General features: G+C 38.4%; 3 pseudogenes; all 3 read right to left on the bottom strand.

Annotated features, from left to right (window-relative positions):
* Positions 1-6,355: 6,355 nt before the first annotated feature.
* LOC148999321 (cytosolic sulfotransferase 5 pseudogene) lies at positions 6,356-8,632 on the bottom strand (annotated as a pseudogene).
* A 1,308-nt stretch (positions 8,633-9,940) lies between these two features.
* On the bottom strand, positions 9,941-11,270 carry LOC148999320 (cytosolic sulfotransferase 5 pseudogene; annotated as a pseudogene).
* Positions 11,271-18,484: 7,214 nt separating this feature from the next.
* LOC148999319 (cytosolic sulfotransferase 5 pseudogene) lies at positions 18,485-20,531 on the bottom strand (annotated as a pseudogene).

Raw genomic sequence — 20,531 nt, 5'->3', positions numbered from 1 at the left:
AGTTCAGATCTAATATTGATGATTTGAAACTAAGATCACCAAGAATCTTGACTAAGTGGATATTTTAAGAGAAAAAAAATACAGTTTTAACTGGCAAGAAAAGAGAAAAACAGTTTATTAATATAAAATAGACACAAAATTCCTTAAGCTCATAGTGTATAATCATATCTTAAGACTCAGAAGGGGGTGGGAATTTTGAAACCATGCAGATAATTGAGAGAATCCTTCAATTGTAACAGAGCAATCCTCTCCTCCTTCAAACAACTTTTAGAACCATAAGCATCAAAACAAAAACATAAGAGACTTACGAGAACTGCTGCAGAAATCACACTAGAAGAAGAAATAAAAGTTCCCATGACTAATCCAATTGCTACTCACAAAAGATTAATTTCCGGTAATAACAGAAGATCATTTTGAAGCTACATATATATAGCCAGCCAAGTCAAATCAAGTCATCATAAATTTGTATAAAATATAACAGAAGATTCAAGTTTATCACAGCCTCTTGCAAGAATATCGACCTCAAGTTACACAAGAAACGATCAAAAGTGCAGAGTAACAAGCAACATCAATTTAATTAAGTTAATCAAAGAACATGGAAAAATTCTAGCTTTCTACTGTCCAAATCACACTATTAAAGAGCCGTAGCAGCAGTAGGTACAAAAGCTTAATTCAGAAACAGGGAGCTACACTAGCTCAATAGTTGGGCTGGCACAGCAGAGTCATACACACCTTAGAGCGAGATGAGAGAGACGAGGTGAGAGACCTTGAGAGCAGAATCCACAACCAAAAGCTCTTTGGTAACCTTGCTCGAACTACAACGCAGAATCCACAACCAGAGGTTAGGGTAAGCCCTAATTTCACCAGAATCCGAACATAAATTACTGGCGAAAAAAGGACTAGAGAAAAACATACCACGGGCGAGGGCAGTCACAGATGCAAGGGCTCCTCTTCTGGCGAAATCGGTTGATGCTCTTCTTCAACCTCCAATACAAAGTAGGCAGACAAACTTGAGAGAGTCCAAAGAACCCGGATACTTAAGCGAGACGAGACAGACGAGCCAAAGTGCCATTGATGGAGGGGCAGAGAGACGAGAGAGAGCAGAGAGAGACGACAGAGTCGAGAGATGGACAGAGACACGAGAGAGACGAGAGAGAGACGAGAGGGCTAATCTAGGGCTACCAAAGTGCCGTTGAGAGATGACCGTTGAGAGATGACAACCAGAGTGCAGAGAGACGAGAGAGAGCAGAGAGAGACGACAGAGTCGAGAGATGGACAGAGACACGAGAGAGACGAGAGAGAGACGAGAGAGAGACGAGAGGGCTTATCTAGGGCTTGTGTGCAGTGCCGTTGAGAGATGACCGTTGAGAGACGACGACAACCAGAGTGCAGAGAGACGAGAGTGATGAGGAGCTTTGAGGAGCTTTTAGGGTTATCGTGAAATTACATCGATAACCCTAATCAGCGTCATGGGCTTCACTTGTGCCCCGCAAAATGGTAGAGAATCACTTCTGTGCCAGAGAAGCTCCAATTTGGAGCTTCTCTAACACAAGGAAAAAGTGTGCCCATTGCCTGGTTCGGCACACATTTGCTGAACCAGCACAGAAAATCTGAACCGGTTTACCATACAAGATTCTGATCACTTCTGTGCCAAAACGGGCAAATGGCACAGAATAAGTGTGCCAAAATGGTTACCATACAACCCCTCTTCTCCCAGTGGATACTTTTCAAAACACGAATGTTAATGGATGGGCCAGCTGGCGGTGATTAATTTTTGCAGGATCTGGCGCCAATTAATTTTAGAAGAAAATGAATGGAATAAGTAAAGAAAATTGTAGATAATGAACGGCTGAGATGCAGAAGATGTGGAAGGAAAAGAAGAAAAAACCTTTTGAGTACCTTTTTCTTGTTCCCTCAATCTATTCCTACAGGGAAAAGTGGTTCTTGTGAGTTCTCAATTCATATGTTCACTGATTCAAGTTGCATCAGTGTAATTTTTTGAACTATGATCTGAGTAGTTAATGACTAATTTGTGTTGCATCCTTCTGAATGTACATGAATGTTGGTAGTCTGTTTTTATCAAGTAATATAGTTATAAGCAACAGATCCATTTGTATCATAGTTACTTTGCTGTCCACATGCAACAGGCACTGGAGGACAGCATACCACAGATTGATGCAGATTCAAAAATAAAAATGATGAATTTTTTTCAGGCACGTTTCATCCCTGAATTCACTTCATTTGATTCATCCTCTTATTTGCTTTTTCAGTCCTTATTTCAGTCTTTATTTCAGTCTTCTTTTGTTCTCCTTTACCTCTGAACTAACATGTCCCCCCCCCCCCCCCCCCCCAACCAAACTTTCAGGCATACTGCATTTTTTCTTGTTTCTGGTAATGAATTGAAAAAACAAAACCAAGCCCCCACCGCCTGTAAACATGGAACAAGCAAGCCAGCTGATTCATAAATTTTCTGACTCTGGCATGGGATCTTCTCATTCTCACCATACATGAACAAGATGAACAAGATGTGTTACTGTAATCTACGTTTTCATATCTCAAACTTGTACGATGGAATACATGATTATAATCCTCCCGCCATCAAGTTTAAGAAGCTTACATGCATGTTTCCTTTTGCTTCCTTCAATTATTTGATGCTGTTGGAACCATACGGATTCATTATGGTCTATCGGAAAATGAAAGAGGTGTCCCATGGATTGTGGGGTCTGCATTATTAACAACCCATCCCTCCCTGTTTATGTGATAGCTCAAACTCTAGAACTGTCCCAGCAGCCAGATGCAGCCAGCCCATCCACTAATGTAATTTTCAATAGGGCAAAAAAGCTTTAGTCATGCGCATTAAATGTGAATGACCGTCAAGTGAAATTGCGATCCGATGCTCTGAAATGTATTGCTTGATGGTTATGCGCATGACTGAAGCAAGGTAGGGTGGGTTCTTGCCAGAAGGCTAGGGTCTTCACACAGATTCAAACAGCATGTCTGGTAGACTTAATGTAGCAGTTAAGCTTTTGTGATTGCTTAGATTGTTGGCAGCTGGGTTTGAAGGATGGAATTTTTTTTACTATTGATTGATGAATTTGGCTTTAAGAGTCATCCTTGTATCATATTTGAGGCATCAGCATACAATATGGGGTTGCATAAGGAATTCAATTTCATTTATCAGGTAGGAGAAAGAATATGGGGTTTTTAGGAAAGGAAAAGTAGAAGAAATAATCACCTTATCCCATCTGACTTTTTTTTTAAATCTATGATAATGCCTCTCAGCCTCTGAGCATGTTTTCATTGGCTCCAATTCAGATTTTCAGAGTTTTGACCTGTCACTGGCTTCGTCCGAAAAACCTTGGAGAAGTCTTGAAATCTATTTGAATCTAGCAACGGACCTACACAAGAGTCTAGCATCTTCAGAAAGAGACGTAACCCAAAAAAATTTCGATAATTTCTTTATTTACCTTTTTTTTTGTGTAAATTTGGATCTTTTATTAAGGTGCTGGAATTACGAATTGAAAGACATCGTGATTTCCTTCCGAATCTGTCTTTTGCATTCTCGAAGCTAGGTCTATTTTATCTTCGGAATAATCTCTAGTTCTTTTCAATGGTATCAATCATCATTTTTATTTTTTATTGTTTTCTTTAAAATGTATTTGGTATTTACTTTAAATTTGATTTTTTGTTTAATATTGTTGCATCTGGGTCTGACTCGACCACCTAAGAATCTACAAGAAATAGGTCGACCTTGGGGGCAGGCTTGAATGTTGTCCATTAAATATTTTGATTTCAATCATCTGTATCTCAGATGGTTAAAAACGAGACAGAAACACAGTTAATGTATATCACTGAAGTTGAACCCTGACCATGGTAGATGACTAGTCACTTTCGACGATCAAATCGGTAACCAAACAACAAAGGAGACATACTTTTGTGTAGTTGTAGAGCCTCTAGAATAACGTGTTGCTCGACAGAAATCAATTATTGCCCTGGGTAGGTCCGGGTTGAGTTATTGTTACTTGTCCGACAAGCCAGCCATTGGCCAACTGGCGGTGATTAATTTTTGAGGATCTTGCTCTAAATACTAATTTCATGAGAAAGGAAAAGGAATATATAGAAGAAAATTGTAGATAATGATAGGCAGAGGATGGAGTGCAGGTCCATGCTGGGATAAACATATCAAAGTTGTTAGCTATGATAGAATCACGTTAAAACATTTCGGAGAAATTTCCCGAAATTTTGCTGATCTTCGCCCAGTTCGGTGAGTAGCGAACCGAAAAATGCACCAAAAAATGAAATTAAACAATATCACTGAAAATCGCTAAATATCGCCGGAAAAATACCAAATCCATTAGAAATCACCATCGAACTTGCAAAATATTGCCAAAAATGGATTGATTGCCACCTAGATCTGCTGCTATGTTCATTTTACGTGTTCTTCTTTGCCTCTTAAGTTAGATAGACAAAAAAAGTTATCTCAATATTCAGTTTCTTGGTCGAAATCTTTCTATCACAAGCGAAATTTATGGTTTGATGGAGAAGAAGTGAAGAATAGAAGAGGAACTGAAGAAGAACTGAAGAAGTCAACGACTCATCTTGTCTAGCTATCTTCCATCAACGTTAAAAAGTGAATTTTTTTTGTTAAAGTTAAAAAGTGGATTTGACATATGAAAGTTGCATTTATATTTTGTAGCCACATGTAAGAAATGAAAAAGTTATTGATATATTTTTTTTAATAAAATATAAGTTAGGCATTTAAGGCTACTGACACACGTAAGTTGATGTCACTCATTGTTTTTATACCCTATTAGGCTATCAAGCACAGAGTATATCGGCAAAATCTCGCCTCCGTTTCGCTGGTTTCGGCAACTAGCAAACCGGCGAGGCTCACCGAAATTTCGCACCTTGGATAAAATTTGCTGAAATGATTGGAGCTCAAAGAAATTTAGTGCATAACAACCACTGTTAAAGGGAAGAGTTCTTGTCTAGTTTCAATTGATACAATTTAAAAGATTAAGTGTGAAAGTGTAGGTGGGTATAACAAGATTGTTTGAAGAACATTAGTTTTATCCTCAACCAGGGTTGGTAAAATTAAACATAGATGGAGATTCGTTAGGAATGAAATAGCTTAAATCTTACAGATATATCGTGTATATTTAGTGGTAAGAACAAACTTTGAAGCAGAAGTGAAAGCATTGTGCAAGTCTTGGAGGTGGTCGAGGAGCACAACATGCCAATAAAGGAAACAGACTCATGCACTTGCAGTGGTATCTTTAGCTGTCAAGAGGAGGCTTCCATGGTATGTCATGGAATGGTAGTGGTGCATAAAGCCCTTCTTAATTGGATACATTAAAATGAAAAATCTTTAAATGTTATAAAGAAATAATCTCATCGATGGACTATTTGGCAAAATCTACAACAAGAGTCAACCATTTGGGCCCAGCAGCATCAATAATTTAGGAGATAGAGAAAGATGTAATGTATATACGTCGATTCAGGTTTGAAAGTTAAATATCTAATGGGCTACCACCAATTAAAGGTGAAGATGAATTTATTTAACATGTAAATTATTTTAATCTCAATTTAGGTTATGACAATAAATCCAGTTTACTAATTGTGAAATGTTTCATTAATTGAATGTATCAACAGAATCATTTGATTATTTCGGCTAATAGTAATAGTTTTATACAAAATCAAGCAGTACCTTGACCAACTCTGGGTCCAATAGAAGCAAGCCCTACGGCCAATCCAGCAGCAATAACGGAAGTGGCAGAAATAAGTGAGTTCATGGTAAACTCCTCGCACCAAAATAAAGAAATGGTTAATGATACAATCAACCACTCTTGCAAGAGCAGACTAAGAGGGTCAGCTACCTAGCCAACCTTCATAATTAAAAGCCGTTACTGTATAGGAATATCTCATTGTGAAAAGACCTAATTACTAACACACTAAACATTACCCATAATCAATCAGGCTCCACAGCCCATAGTGATCTAAAACATCATAGCCGTAGGCCAATTGGAGTAGGTGATCCCATCATCAACAAAACAATTTTAACTTTGGGTTTCTAACTCTTTGAGAGGTCAAAAATGTAGAAAAATCAGATTCCTCTCCACACTCACAAAGGTTTATACAAGCTGGTTGGATAGAGAAGATCTAAATTCCCAACCAAATCCACCTACCTAGCCTCAAAGTACTTGATATTGTGCTTCTGTGATTTCTGATCTGAGATTTCAAATCTCATATGGGTTTTTCTTTTATATTGGCAATGTTGAAGAAATACTAACTAGTGCATATGCATGATATATGTAGTGAAACCTAAATTGAAAACATACAGACATTACATACAAGATCAGAATTTGAGGCCAAAGCCTTGGAACTTCTCTTCTGTGATCTTGTCAAGTTGCTCAATCATCTCAGATGTTAAATGATTTACCTAGTCCCCAACTTTACCATTCCTGAAGAAGATATCATTCCCGAGATCCAAAGGATTTTTTTTCCATCCTTGTTCACTTCAAGGCTACTAAGGTTCTCAAGTTGCATCACCTTAAGATTTCATCCACAACTCCTTCCTCGATTTCTTGTGAGGTAAAAGGGTATCCCACAAAATGGGCTAACCTTTTCAAGTGAAGAGTTGGGTTTGCTTGTATCTCTTCATACTTGGGGAACAACAAATTTTCAGGCCTCTCTAAGCTAGCTTTCCAATACCCTAACACATGATCCCAGAAAGGCCCAAAATGGGAACTTCCTCTACAAAAACTTTCAAATGCATCTACTACAGTCAATGGTGGTTTTGATAGTTGATCCCTGATCTTGTTGCTGAAAAAATAGAAAGACACAAAGACATCTTTAGGGTTTCGGCAAAACATACACCATTCGGAAACCGAGTTGGATGACACTTGGTGGTAGGGAAGAATAAGGCATATGAACTCCGAGGAGTCTTGGAGAGGGAAAGATTTCAAGGTTAGGAAGAATTTGATTGCCGTAAAGCCTGAGCTCCACAAATGGAACAAGATCATGAGGGTTGTTACTAAGAAAGGGATGGTTGTGGTTGGAGTAGATACCACGCGTAACAATGTAGAAGAGAAGGGCTTTGATCCATGTAGCACCGGCTTTTGGGGTGCTTGCAGAGAATATGTTAGTGGAGCGAGGCTTAAGGTGGTCTTGGAATGCCATTGTTGCTCTGCAATGACATCTGAAAACCATAAGTTTTGGTATTGACAAAGATTCTCAAACATCCAACATTCCTCCTTGGGTAGGGTTGACGTGAGACTATTATATCTCTGGAAAGCTCTCTCATCTTCTTCCTCTTCTTCCTCTTCTTCTTTGGTTTTGGTTACAAAGCAACTTCTGTAAGAATGTAGTTTGCCATTATTTTGGGTGAAAGGCTCAACTCTCAACTCTCAACTCTCAACTCTCAACTCTCAATTGTGTTTAGTAGACCCACAAGTAGGGAGTCAGGATCAGCTCCCCCGACGGGGAGTGGTTGGGTTGCCAGGTTTGCTAAATCACCAGCCTAGTCCGGTGACACACTCGAGGCATAGCTGTTGAGAGAAGCCTCAACTTACCTCCTTGTGGAATCAGGATCATCTTCCCGTGGGCCTCACTATGTTTTTGTGGTTGGGAAGCCGTCGAGGAGCACAAAGTGCTCCCCCGACGGGAAGATGATCCCGATTCCACAAGGAGGTAAGTTGAGGCTTCTCTCAACAGCTATGCCTCGAGTGTGTCACCGGACTGGGCTAGTGATTTAGCCAGCCTGGCAACCCTACCACTCCATAAAGAATATATTATTAAAGAAAACGAAGATTTATTTAAATGTGCATCTCGATTTTTTAAATTTAAGTTCCCAGTGGAGCGTAACCAGTGGTGGACCCACTTAGGGGCCAAGGGGGGCCATGGCCCCCCCGGATTTTGAACTTTTTTTTATAATTCCATTAGTTTTTCACATTTTATATTAATTTTCTTCATTTTACCAGTTTTTTCCTCTTCTCACATGTGAAATGTCACTATTTGGCCCCCTCAATATTGAGAACAATTTTTAAAAGTAAAATAATGGGTATAACTGTCATCCCTAGTTAAAGACCAACTCCTCAATCCCTATTTATTCTCCCCTCTCTTCTCTCTTACTTCTTTCTTCCTATTTATTCTCTTCTCTTTCTATAAAGGTGGCTTAAAGGAAATTTTTGAAAAAAATCTTATTAGAAATTCAAAATGTCATTCTTAATTAGTAACTAACTCCGCAATCCCTATTTATTCTCTTATATCTCTCATCTCTCCTCTCTCCTCTTTTCTTCCTATTTATTCTCTTCTGTTTCTTTCTTCTTATTTATTCTTCTTCCCTTTCTATAAGCCCTGAGTTAAGGAAAATTTGGGAAAAAATTTTTCTCCACAATTAGGTACTCTTTTTCTTTCTCAATTCATTTATTGTTTATATTTTTTTCATTTTTTTTGTTATTCATTATTTGATTTTATGTTCTTTGTTTCTTTATTTCTTCTGCAATTTTTTATATTTGATTTTATATTGTGAATAAAATGTTTACGGTTACTAATGTAACTAACTACCATTGGTTTGCATCTCTTACCTAAAACAAAATTTGTTTGCATATGACTTTTTAGGGTTGGAAGTCATGTGCATTTTTTTGTAATGATGCTTTAATTTACCTATATCTTATTGAAAAAAAATATTATTATCAATAATTTACCTATTTTTGTCAAATATGTGTGGGCCCCACAAATATATGTGGGTATATTCTTTAATATAATAAAATAATTCATAGCTGAGACTCTCAATGGGTCTTATAAGGACCCACACAATATGTGCGGCAAAAAAACATTTGTGCTTCCCCAATCTAGACTTCCATTCTTCGGGCCCCCCAATATTCAATCCAGGGTCCGCCCCTACGTAACAATGGAATAGGAATAGGAAGGTGGAATCATACTAAACCATGAAGAATGCCCATCCTTAATTAATTAAACTATTAAAGAGACAAGCATGACCTTATCATGCATTTTATTAAAAAAAAAATGAAATGTGAATATTATCTGAATCCGTCCAAATATAATAGAATGTGGATATGCTATTACCACCATTCCATTCGAATATGATCCGTTTACACCCCTAAATTCAACTACCAACCTTAGTAGATCACTCTAGTTATTATCTACGATCAAGTCAATATTCACACAACAAGGAGACAGAGAGTTTAAGTAGTTGAAGAGCCTCTAGAAAAACGTGTTGCTTTACAGAAATCATTATTGCCCTGCGTGGGTCCGGGGTTCATATAGGCAAACCTGAGTGATTGTTAGTTGTCCCACACACCAGCCATTTTCTGACATTTCTTCTCTCAATTGATACTTCTCAAAACGTGAATGCTAATGGTTGGGCCAGCTGGTGGGATTAATTTTTGCAGGGTCTCGCGCCAATTTGAGAAGAAAAGGAAAGGAATAAGTAAAAGAAAATTCTAGACAATGAACGCCTGGGATGCAGAAGATGGAGTGTAGGTCTATGCTGGGATAACATATCGAAATTGTTAGCTTTGGTAGAATTGACAAGGAAAATGAAACTAGAGGTGTTTTCTTTTTAGAATAAATGCAGAAGATAAGAAACCAAAATTGAAAGGATTGGATCTCAATGAAATGTGGTGCAAAATAACCCACTACTATTGAATTTTTTTGCAAAGCTTAAGACAATGGATGGCTTCTTAACTTTGTATCTATTTTGATAGAAGTTGCATTAGCAACAACAATATCGTATTATTGTAACTTTTAAGTCCCCTACACTCTTGAGTTGGTTCACTAGTTTAACATTAGAGGTCTCATCTAATCTAAATGAACAAATTTAGGAACAAACATATCCATGTAACTGCACTACTTACGCTTAATACTAACTATTTTCTTCTTTCATTTAAAAAAAAAATGTAAAAGAAGATTGCAGAGGTTTTGGTTTCTGTCTTTTCCCCCCCTCATGCAGTTGATATTGTGCTTCTGTGATTCTGACATGAGCTTTCAAATCTTATATGGGTTTTTCTTTTATCTTGGAAAGGTTAAAGAAATACAAACTAGTACATATGCATGATATATGTGGAGAAACCTAAATTGAAAACATATAGACAATACATACGATCAGAATTTGAGGCCAGAGCCTTGGAACTTCTCTTTTGTGATCTTGTCAAGTCGTTCAATCATCTCAGATGTTAAATGATTTGCCCAGTCCCCAACTTTACCACTCCTGAAGAAGATATCGTTCCCAAGATCCATAGCAATTTTTCCAACCTTGTTCACTTCAAGGCTGCTGAGGTTCTCAAAGCTGCATGACCTTAAGATTTCATCCACAACTCCTTCCTCGATTTCCTGTGAGGTAAAAGGGTATCCCACAAAATGGGCTAACCTTTTCAAGTGGAGAGTTGGGTTTGCTTTTATCTCTTCATATTTGAGGAACAATAAATTTTCAGGCCTCTCTAAACTGGCTTTCCAGGTACCTAACACATGATCCCAAAAAGGCCCAAATGGGGAACTCCCTTTGTAGAATCTTTCAAATGCATCTACTAAAGTCAATGGTGGTTTTGATAGTTTATCTCTGATCTTGTTGATGAAAAACCAGAAAGACACAAAGACATCTTTAGGGTTCCGGCAAACATACACCATCCGGCAACCAAGTTGGATGACACTTGGTGGCAAGGGGAAGAATAAGGTGTATGAACTCCGAGGAGTCTTGGAGAAGGAAGGATTTCAAGGTTAGGAATTTGATTGTTGTAAAGCTTGAGCTCCACAAATGGAACAAGATCATGAGGGTTGTTACTAAGCAAGGGATGGTTTTGGTTGTGGTTGTGGTTGGAGTAGATACCACGCGTAACAGTGCAGAAGAGAAGGGCTTTGATCCATGTAGTACCGGCTTTTGGGGTGCTTGCAAGGAATATATCAGTGGAGCGAGGCTTAAAGTGGTCTTGGAATGCCATTGTTGCTTTGCAACAGGAGTCTGGAAACCAGAAGTTTTGGTATTGGCAAAGATTATCCTCAAATATCCAACCTTCCTCCTTGGGTAGGGTTGACATGAGACTACCATATCTCTGGAAAGCTCTCTCATGTTCTTCCTCTTCTTCTTTGGTTTTGGTTACAAAGCAACTTCTGTAAGAAATGTAGTTTGCCATTGCTTTGGGTGAAAGGCTCAACTCTCAACTCTCAATTTAAGAGTTAAGACCCTATGTAGCTTCTCGATCTCAACAGCTATGCCTCGAGTGTAATACTCAAATGTGTGAGTGAGATCTGCTGAAGTACCAGGATCACTTTATATATATATATATATAGAGAGAGAGAGAGAGAGAGAGAGAGAGAGAGAGAGAGAGAGAGAGAGAGAGAGAGAGAGAGAGAGAGGGTCCCCTGGTGTATGCTTTTTGCGGATGATATTGTGTTGATTGATGAGACCCAAGTGGGGATTAATACCAAATTAGAATCATGGAGATTAGCTTTGGAATCAAAAGGCTTTAAACTTAGTAGATCGAAGACAGAATATTTAGTTTGTAACTTTAGTCATGATCGGCCAGATGATGAGGTGGTGATACTTGACGATAAAGAGATTTCTCAGAGTGATTGTTTTAGGTACCTAGGTTCAATCATAAGTAAAAGAGGTGATTTGGAAGATGAGGTTTCCCAAAGAATTAAAATAGGGTGGATGAAGTGGAGAGGTGCGTCCGGGGTCTTATGTGATCAGCGTATTCCATTAAAGCTTAAAGGAAAATTTTATAGGACCATTGTTCGACCAGCTATGATGTACGGTGCAGAGTGTTGGGCTGTTAAAAAGAATCATATAGATAAACTCAGTGTAGCAGAAATGAGGATGCTAAGATGGATGAATGGCAAAACTAGGATGGATAAGATAAGAAACGATCATATTAGAGTTGGGCTGGGAGTTGCTCCCATAAGTGATAAGCTTAGAGAAAGTCGTTTGAGGTGGCACGGCCACGTTCAACGGAGACCTATAAATGCTCCTGTACGGAGAAGTGATATAATCCATATTGAAGGAACTAGAAGAGCTAGGGGTAGACCTAAGATAACCTTAGGAGAAGTGGTGAGAAAGGATATGTATAGCTTAGGCCTTATATCTAGCATGGCCTCGAACAGAACTGATTGGAGGCAAGAATCCATGTAGCCGACCCCATTTAGTTGGGACAAGGCTTATTGTTGTTGTTGTTGTTGTTGTATATATATATATATATATATATATATATATATAGAGAGAGAGAGAGAGAGAGAGAGAGAGAGAGAGAGAGAGAGAGAGAGAGAGAGAGAGAGAGAATCACGTGTTGGGGATTTAGTCAGCCTGGGGGCCGGCTTGAATGTTGTCCATTGAATGTTTTGATTTCAATCATCTGTCTTTCAAATGATTAAAAACGAGACAAAAACACAGTTAATGTGCAACATTGAAGTTGAACCCTGACCTTGGTAGATGACTGATCACTTTCGACGTTCAAATCGGTAATCACACAACAAAGGAGACAAATACTTTTGTGTAGTTGTAAAGCCTCTAGAAAATGTGTTGCTCGACAGAAATCAATTATTGCCCTGGGTAGGTCTTGGTTCACATATCTAACTTGAGTTATTGTTAGTTGTTTGACAAGCCAGCCTTTGGCCAGTTGGCAGTGATTAATTTTTGCAGGATCTCGCTCTAATTACTAATTTGAGGAAAAAGAAAGCGAATAAGTAGAAGAAAATTGTAGATAATGATAGGAAGAGGATGGAGTGTGGATCCATGTTGGGATAAACATATCGAAGTTGTTAGCTATTATAGAATCACAGTAAAATATTTCGTCGAAATTTTGCCAAATTACGCCCAGTTTGGTGAGTAGTGAACCGAAAAATGCACCGAAAAACGAAATTAAATAATATCACTGGAAAATTGCTAAATAACGCCGGAAAAATACCAAATCCGTAAAAAATCACCAGCGAACCTACAAAATTTTGCCGAAAATGGATTGATTGCCTCCTAGATCTGCTTCTACGTTCGTATACATGTTCTTCTTTGCCTCTTCAGTTCGATCGAACAAAAATGATATCTTCGTATTCTATTTCTTCATCGAAATATTTCTATCACTAGTGAAATCTATGGTTTGATGGGGAAGAAGTGAAGAACAAAAGAGGAACTAAAGAAGACAACAACTCATCTTGTGTACGTCCATCAACATTAAATATTGATTTTTTTTGTTAAACTTAAAAAGTGGATTTGACATATGATAGTTGCATTTGTATTTTGTAGCCACCCACATAAGAAGTGAAAAAGTTATTGATATTTTGTTTTTTGTTTTTTTATAAAATATGAGTTAGACATTTAAGGCCACTAACACACACAAATCGATGTCACTCACTATTTTTACACCCTATCAGGCTATCACGCACAGAGTATATCGGCGAAATCACACCTTTGTTTCGCTAGTTTTGGCAACCAACGAATCGGTGAGGTTTGCCGAGACTTCGCACCTTGGATAGAATTTGCTGAAACGATTGGAGCTCAAAGAAATTTAGTGCAAAACAACCACTGTTAAAGGGAAGAGTTCTTGCTTAGTTTCAGTTGATACAATTTAGAAGATAAGTGTGAATGTGTAGGTGGGTATAACAAGATTGTTTGACAAACATTAGTTTTGTCCTCAATCAAGGTTGGTAAAATTAAACATAGATGGAGATTCATTAGGAATGAAATAGCTTAAATCTTGCAGATATATCACGTTTATTTAGTGGTAAGAACAAACTTTGAAGCAGAAGTGAAAGCATTGTGCAAGTCTTGGAGGTGGTCGAGGAGCTAAACATGCTCAAAAAGGAAACAGACTCACTTGCAGTGGTATCTTTAGCTGTCAAGAGGAGGCTTCCATGGTATGTCATGGAATGGTAGTGGTGCATAAAGCCCTTCTTAATTGGATACATTAAAATGAAAAATCACTAACTGTTATAAAGAAATAATCTCATCGATGGACTATTTGGCAAAATCTACAACAAGAGTCAACCATTTGGCCCAAGCAGCATCAATAATTTAGGAGATAGAGAAAGATGTAATGTATATACATCGATTCACATTTAGTAACGTCCCAACGGTCAGACAGGGACAGCGTTCGGACGCCAAGCACTTGGGCGGTATAGATCAATCGAAAATTTACGAATATAAATAAAAAATTGGGAGAGCTCATAAGGGGCAGGAAGACGGATGACATATAGTCAATCGTTAGAAAGACCCCATTTGCTGAAGCAATACAGTATTAAATTCCCTTACAATTTTAGGCTCCCAACCTTTTCTTCGGTTGATGGATTTGGACATCCGATGGCCCATATGAGTTACTACCAGCAGACAATGGCGGTTGCTGGTAACTTAGATGAGATCTTGTGCACAGTGTTCGAGTCTTCATTGACAGGAGCGGCTCAAAAGTGGTTCTCGAACTAATTTATCCCCATAATAAACAGTGCTTTAACTGTTTTTAGTGATAAATTAGACAAATATATTCAATGAAAATTCAGTTTTGGGGTCTCTATGTTTTTTAAACATAAAGTAGAGTTTCAGTGCTTTAAGGCCTCCATTTTGGGGTGCCAATGCAATTTGCTTTATTTATATATTTATTTATTTATTTATTATCTATGATAATGCATCTGAGCATGTTTTCATTGACTCCAATTCAGATTTTCAGAGTTTGACCTATCATGGCTTCATCTGAAAATCCTTGGAAAAGTCCTGAAGTCTATCTGAATCTAGCAAATGAACGGCTGGCGGTGATTAATTTTTGCAGGATCTGGCGCCAAGGAATGAAATAAGTAAAGAAAATTGTAGATAATGAACGGCTGAGATGCAGAAGATGTGGAAGGAAAAGAAGAAAAAACCTTTTGAGTACCTTTTTCTTGTTCCCTCAATCTATTCCTACAGGAAAAAGTGGTTCTTGTGAGTTCTCAATTCATATGTTCACTGATTCAAGTTGCATCAGTGTAATTTTTTGAACTATCATCTGAGTAGTTAATGACTAATTTGTGTTACATCCTTCTGCATGTACATGATTAATGTTGGTAGTCTGTTTTTATCAAGAAATATAGTTATAAGCAACAGATCCATCCATTTGTATCATAGTTAGTTTGCTGACATGAAATGGAATTATATTGCAGTATACAATAGCATTATTGAAGCTATGGTCAAACATAATGGATGGATTTTATATTTTGTGGGTCCTGACAGGTCATCCATCCTGCGCTGATTGGTCGCCACCGGCCTTTCCCAAAACTTCCTGCAGGCATACTGCATTTTTTTATTGTTGCTGGTAATGAATTGAAAAAACAAAACCAAGCCCCCATGCCACCGCCTGTAAACATGGAACAAGCAAGCCATCTGATTCATAAATTTTCTGACTCTGGGATCTTCTCATTCTCACCATACATGAACAAGATGAACAAGATGTGTTACTGTAATCTACGTTTTCATATCTCAAACTTGTACGATGGAATACATGATTTATAATCCTCCCCCCATCAAGTTTAAGAAGCTTACATGCATGTTTCCTTTTGCTTCCTTCAATTATTTGATGCTGTTGGTACCATACGGATTCATTATGGTCTATCGGAAAATGAAAGAGGTGTCCCATGGATTGTGGGGTCTGCATTATTAACAACCCAACATCCCTCCCTGTTTATGTGATAGCTCAAACTCTAGAACTGTCCCAGCAGCAAGCAGCAAGCACCAGCCAGCCCATCCAATAATGTAATTTTCAATAGGGCGAAAAAGCTTCAGTCATGCGCATTAGATGTGAATGACCGTCAGTGGCGGACCCAGGATGCAATAGTGGGGGGGCCGAAGAATGAAAGCTAGTAACCTTCCTATTTGGGGTCCCACCGCTAAATTATTTTATTAAATAATCTCTAGTTTTTTTTAATGGTATCAATTATCATTCTCATTTTTTATTGTTTTCTTTGAAATGCATTTGGTATTTATTTTAAATTTGATTTTTGTTTAATATTGTTGCATCTGGGTCTAACTTGACCACCTAAAAATCTACAAGAAACAGGTCAACCTTGGGGCAGGCTTGAATATTGTCCATTGAATGCTTTGATTTCAATCATCTGTCTCAAATGGTTAAAAACGAGACAGAAACACAGTTAATGTACAACATTGAAGTTGAACCCTGACCTTGGTAGATGACTGGTCACTTTCGACGTTCAAATCGGTAGTCACACAACAAAGGAGACATATACTTTTGTGTAGTTGTAGAGCCCCTAGAAAAACGTGTTGCTCAACAGAAATCAATTATTGCCCTAGGTAGGTCCTGTTTCACATATCTAACATGAGTTATCCTTTTTTTTTTTTTTTTTTTTTTCTTTTGCGTTTTACACGGGGGGCCCCCGGGGCCTATCTTTTGTTCAGTTGTAGAGCCCCAGACAACGTGTGCCAGCTTGCCATGGAGTTGGCGGATCACATTCTACTGGTGCTCCATGACCTTGGAGATGTTGGCCCTTCGACGTCAATCGGTAGCCACAACAAAGGGACAATACTTTGTAGTTGTGGGCCCTAGAAAAACGGGTTGCCAACGGAAATCAATTTTCCCGGTGGCTGTTCCTTCTCATGGTTTTGTTAGTTTGAAAAAAAAACTCATGATTTGGGTCACTCTGGGCCCCGCGCCACCCCGTGGGTTTTGAAAAAAAACTCGTTCTGTAAACGGTTTCCGGTTGTAAGGCACAGCAGTGCTCCATCGATGGGGAGATGATCCCGACTCCTAGCCATTGGCCAGCTGGCGGTGATTAATTTTTGCAAGATCTTGCTCTAATTACTAATTTGAGGAGAAAAGAAAGGGAATATGTAGAAGAAAATTGTAGATAATGATAGGCAGAGGATGGAGTGTGGGTCCATGCTGGGATAAACATATTGAAGTTGTTAGCTATGATAGAATCACGGAAAAACATTTCGACGAAATTTCGCCCACTTCGGTGAGTAGTGAACTGAAAAATGCACCGAAAATGAAATTAAACAACGTCGCCAGAAAATCGCTAAATATCGTCGGAAAAATACCGAATCTGTCAAAAATTGCCATCGAACCTGCAAATATCACCGAAAATGGATTGATTGCCACCTAGATATGTTGCTACGTTCATATTATGTGTTCTTTGCCTCTTCGATTTGATTGACTAAAAAAGTTATCTCCTGTTGGTGTAAGAAATATGATCTTGACCACATGATTCGCTCCTGATTCAGCCCCTGCTCCTAAGACCAAAAGAAAGTGAAAGGGGGCCGCCTTTGAGGACGGGGAGCCACCTCCGACGATCGAGTTAGTCCAGGCCAAATAATCAAAGACTCCATTAAGGAGTAAATAGCACCTAGAGATGATGAGGATCATGCTCCTGAAGGGTCAGAAAGATAATGAAGGATGGCTGGAGTGTGTAGAGCTTACCCCCATTCATGCCCACTGATGGGATATATAATGGATTCATACCTCCGGAGAGGACCTACCTCTCCTGCCAGAGGGTGGCGGTGACCTTTATCGTTTACTAGATCCAGGCGCAGTCAAGATAGTCGCATCAGCCGTCAGGAAGGTCCGATCAAGGTGATGTGCACCTTTCTATTTCCGATATGTCAGAGCCTTTTGAAAAGAACGGAGATATTGTCGTCCCAAGGCTCGAGGAGATCCTTGAGTAAGCAACGTCATTGATATGGACGAACTCCCCTACGAAAAAATGGATCTAAGCATGATGGCCTTGTGCTACATGGACCACCCTCGCCCTGTTGGAGATGATGGGCTGATCTGGGCCCTTAGTCCTATTTCCCAATACGAAGATAAAATGAAGGAAAGCCCAGGCCCAATAGTCATCTCAGGTCTGGCCCAGGAATTATCCTTCTGAGTTATGACGATAACATCTCGGTGTTCAGTTTCTTGGTCGAAATCTTTCTATCACCAGCGAAATCCTTGGTTTGATGGAGAAGAAGTGAAAAACATAAGAAGAATTGAAGAAGAACTAAAAAAGACGACGACTCATCTTGTGTAGCTGTCTTCCATCAACGTTAAAAATTGAATTTTTTTTTGTTAGTTAAAGTGGATTTAACATATGACAATTGCATTTTTATTTTGTAGCCACACATTTTAGAAGCGAAAAAATTATTGATATATATATATATATATATATATATATATATATATATATATATATATATATATATATATATATATATATATATATATATATATATATATATATATATATATATATTTTTTTTTTTTTTATAGAATATGAGTTAGACATTTAAGGCCACTTAGACACATAAATCGATGTCACTCACTGTTTTTATACCCTATCAAGCTATCACGCACAGAGTGTATCAGCAAAATCTCGCCTTCGTTTCACTGGTTTCGGCAACCAATGAACCGGCGAGGTTTGCCAAGGCTTCGCACCCTGGATAGAATTTGCTGAAATGATGGGAGCTCAAAGAAATTTAGTGCAAAACAACCACTGTTAAAGGGAAGAGTTCTTGCTTAGTTTCAATTCATACAATTTAGAAGATTAAGTGTGAATGTGTAGGTGGGTATAACAAGATTGTTTGAAAAACATTAGTTTTGTCCTCAACCAGGGTTGGTAAAATTAAACATAGATGGAGATTCGTTAGGAATGAAATAGCTAGCTACCTTGCAGATATATCGCGTATATTTAGTGGTAAGAACAAACTTTGAAGCAGAAGTGAAAGCATTTGTGCATGTCTTGGAGGTGGTTGAGGAGCTAAACATGCCAAAAAAGGAAACAGACTCACTTGTAGTGGTATCTTTGGTTGTCAAGAGGAGGCTTCCATGGTATATCATGGAATGGTAGTGGTGCATAAGGCCCTTCTTAATTGGATACAATAAAATGAAAAATCACGAACTGTTATAAGAAATAATCTCATCAATGAATTGTTTGGCAAAATCCACAACCGGACTCAACCATTTGGGCCGAGCAGCATCAATAATTTAGGTGATAGAGAAAGATGTAATGTATATACATCGATTCAGTTTTGAAAGTTAGATATCACAAACTAAAGGTGAAGATGAATATATTTAACATGTAAATTATTTTGATCTCTTTTTTAATATACTGAACAATACCCATGATCAATTAGGCTCCACAGCCCATAGTGATCTAAAACATTATAGCCGTAGGCAATTGGAGTAGGCCATCCCATCAGCAACAAAACAATCTTAACTTTGGGTTTCTAACTCTTTGAGAGGTCAAAAATGTAGAAAAATCAGCTTCCTCTCCACACTCACAAAAAAGGCTGATCCAAGTAGGTTGGATAGAGAAGATCTGAATTCCCAACAAAACCCACCTACCTAGTCTCAAAGTACTTGATATTGTCCTTCTGTGGTTTCTGATCTGAGATTTCAAATCTCATATGGGTTTTTCTTTTATCTTGGCAATGTTGAAGAAATACTAACGAGTACATATGCATGATATTTGTAGTGAAACCTAAATTGAAAACATATAGACAATACTTACAAGATCAGAATTTGAGGCCAGAGCCTTGGAACTTCTCTTCTGTGATCTTGTCAAGTCGCTCAATCATCTCAGATGTTAAATGATTTACCCAGTCCCCAACTTTACCATTCCTGAAGAAGATATCATTCCCGAGATCCAAAGGAGGTTTTCCAACCTTGTTCACTTCAAGGCTACTGAGGTTCTCAAAGCTGCATGACCTTAAGATTTCATCCACAACTCCTTCCTCGATTTCCTGTGAGGTAAAAGGGTATCCCACAAAATGGCCTAACCTTTTCAAGTGGAGAGTTGGGTTTGCTTTTATCTCTTCATACTTGAGGAACAATAAATTTTCAGGCCTATCTAAACTAGCTTTCCAGTACCCTAACACATGATCCCAAAAAGGCCCAAATGGGGAACTCCCTTTGTAGAATCTTTCAAATGCATCTACTAAAGTCAATGGTGGTTTTGATAGTTTATCTCTGATCTTGTTGATGAAAAACCAGAAAGACACAAAGACATCTTTAGGGTTTCGGCAAACATACACCATCCGGCAATCGAGTTGGATGACACTTGGTGGCAGGGAAGAATAAGGTGTATGAACTCCGAGGAGTCTTGGAGAAGGAAGGATTTCAAGGTTAGGAATTTGATTGTTGTAAAGCTTGAGCTCCACAAATGGAACAAGATCATGAGGGTTGTTACTAAGCAAGGGATGGTTTTGGTTGTGGTTGTGGTTGGAGTAGATACCACGCGTAACAGTGCAGAAGAGAAGGGCTTTGATCCATGTAGTACCGGCTTTTGGGGTGCTTACAGAGAATATATCAGTGGAGCGAGGCTTAAAGTGGTCTTGGAATGCCATTGTTGCTCTGCAATAGACATCTGGAAACCAGAAGTTTTGGTATTGGCAAAGATTCTCAAACATCCAACACTCCTCCTTGGGTAGGGTTGACATGAGACTATTATATCTCTGGAAAGCTCTCTTATCTTCTTCCTCTTCTTCTCTGGTTTTGGTTACTAAGCAACTTCTATAAGAAATGTAGTTTGCCATTGTTTTGGGTGAAAGGCTCAGCTCTCAACTATCA

Source organism: Hakea prostrata, unplaced genomic scaffold (genome assembly GCF_041222555.1).
Source record: "Hakea prostrata isolate BN-2017 unplaced genomic scaffold, UWA_Hpros_2 contig_15, whole genome shotgun sequence".
In the NCBI taxonomy this organism is placed as follows: domain Eukaryota; kingdom Viridiplantae; phylum Streptophyta; class Magnoliopsida; order Proteales; family Proteaceae; genus Hakea; species Hakea prostrata.
The sequence above is the reverse complement of the archived record's forward strand: the minus strand, read 5'-3'. Positions and strand labels throughout refer to the sequence as shown.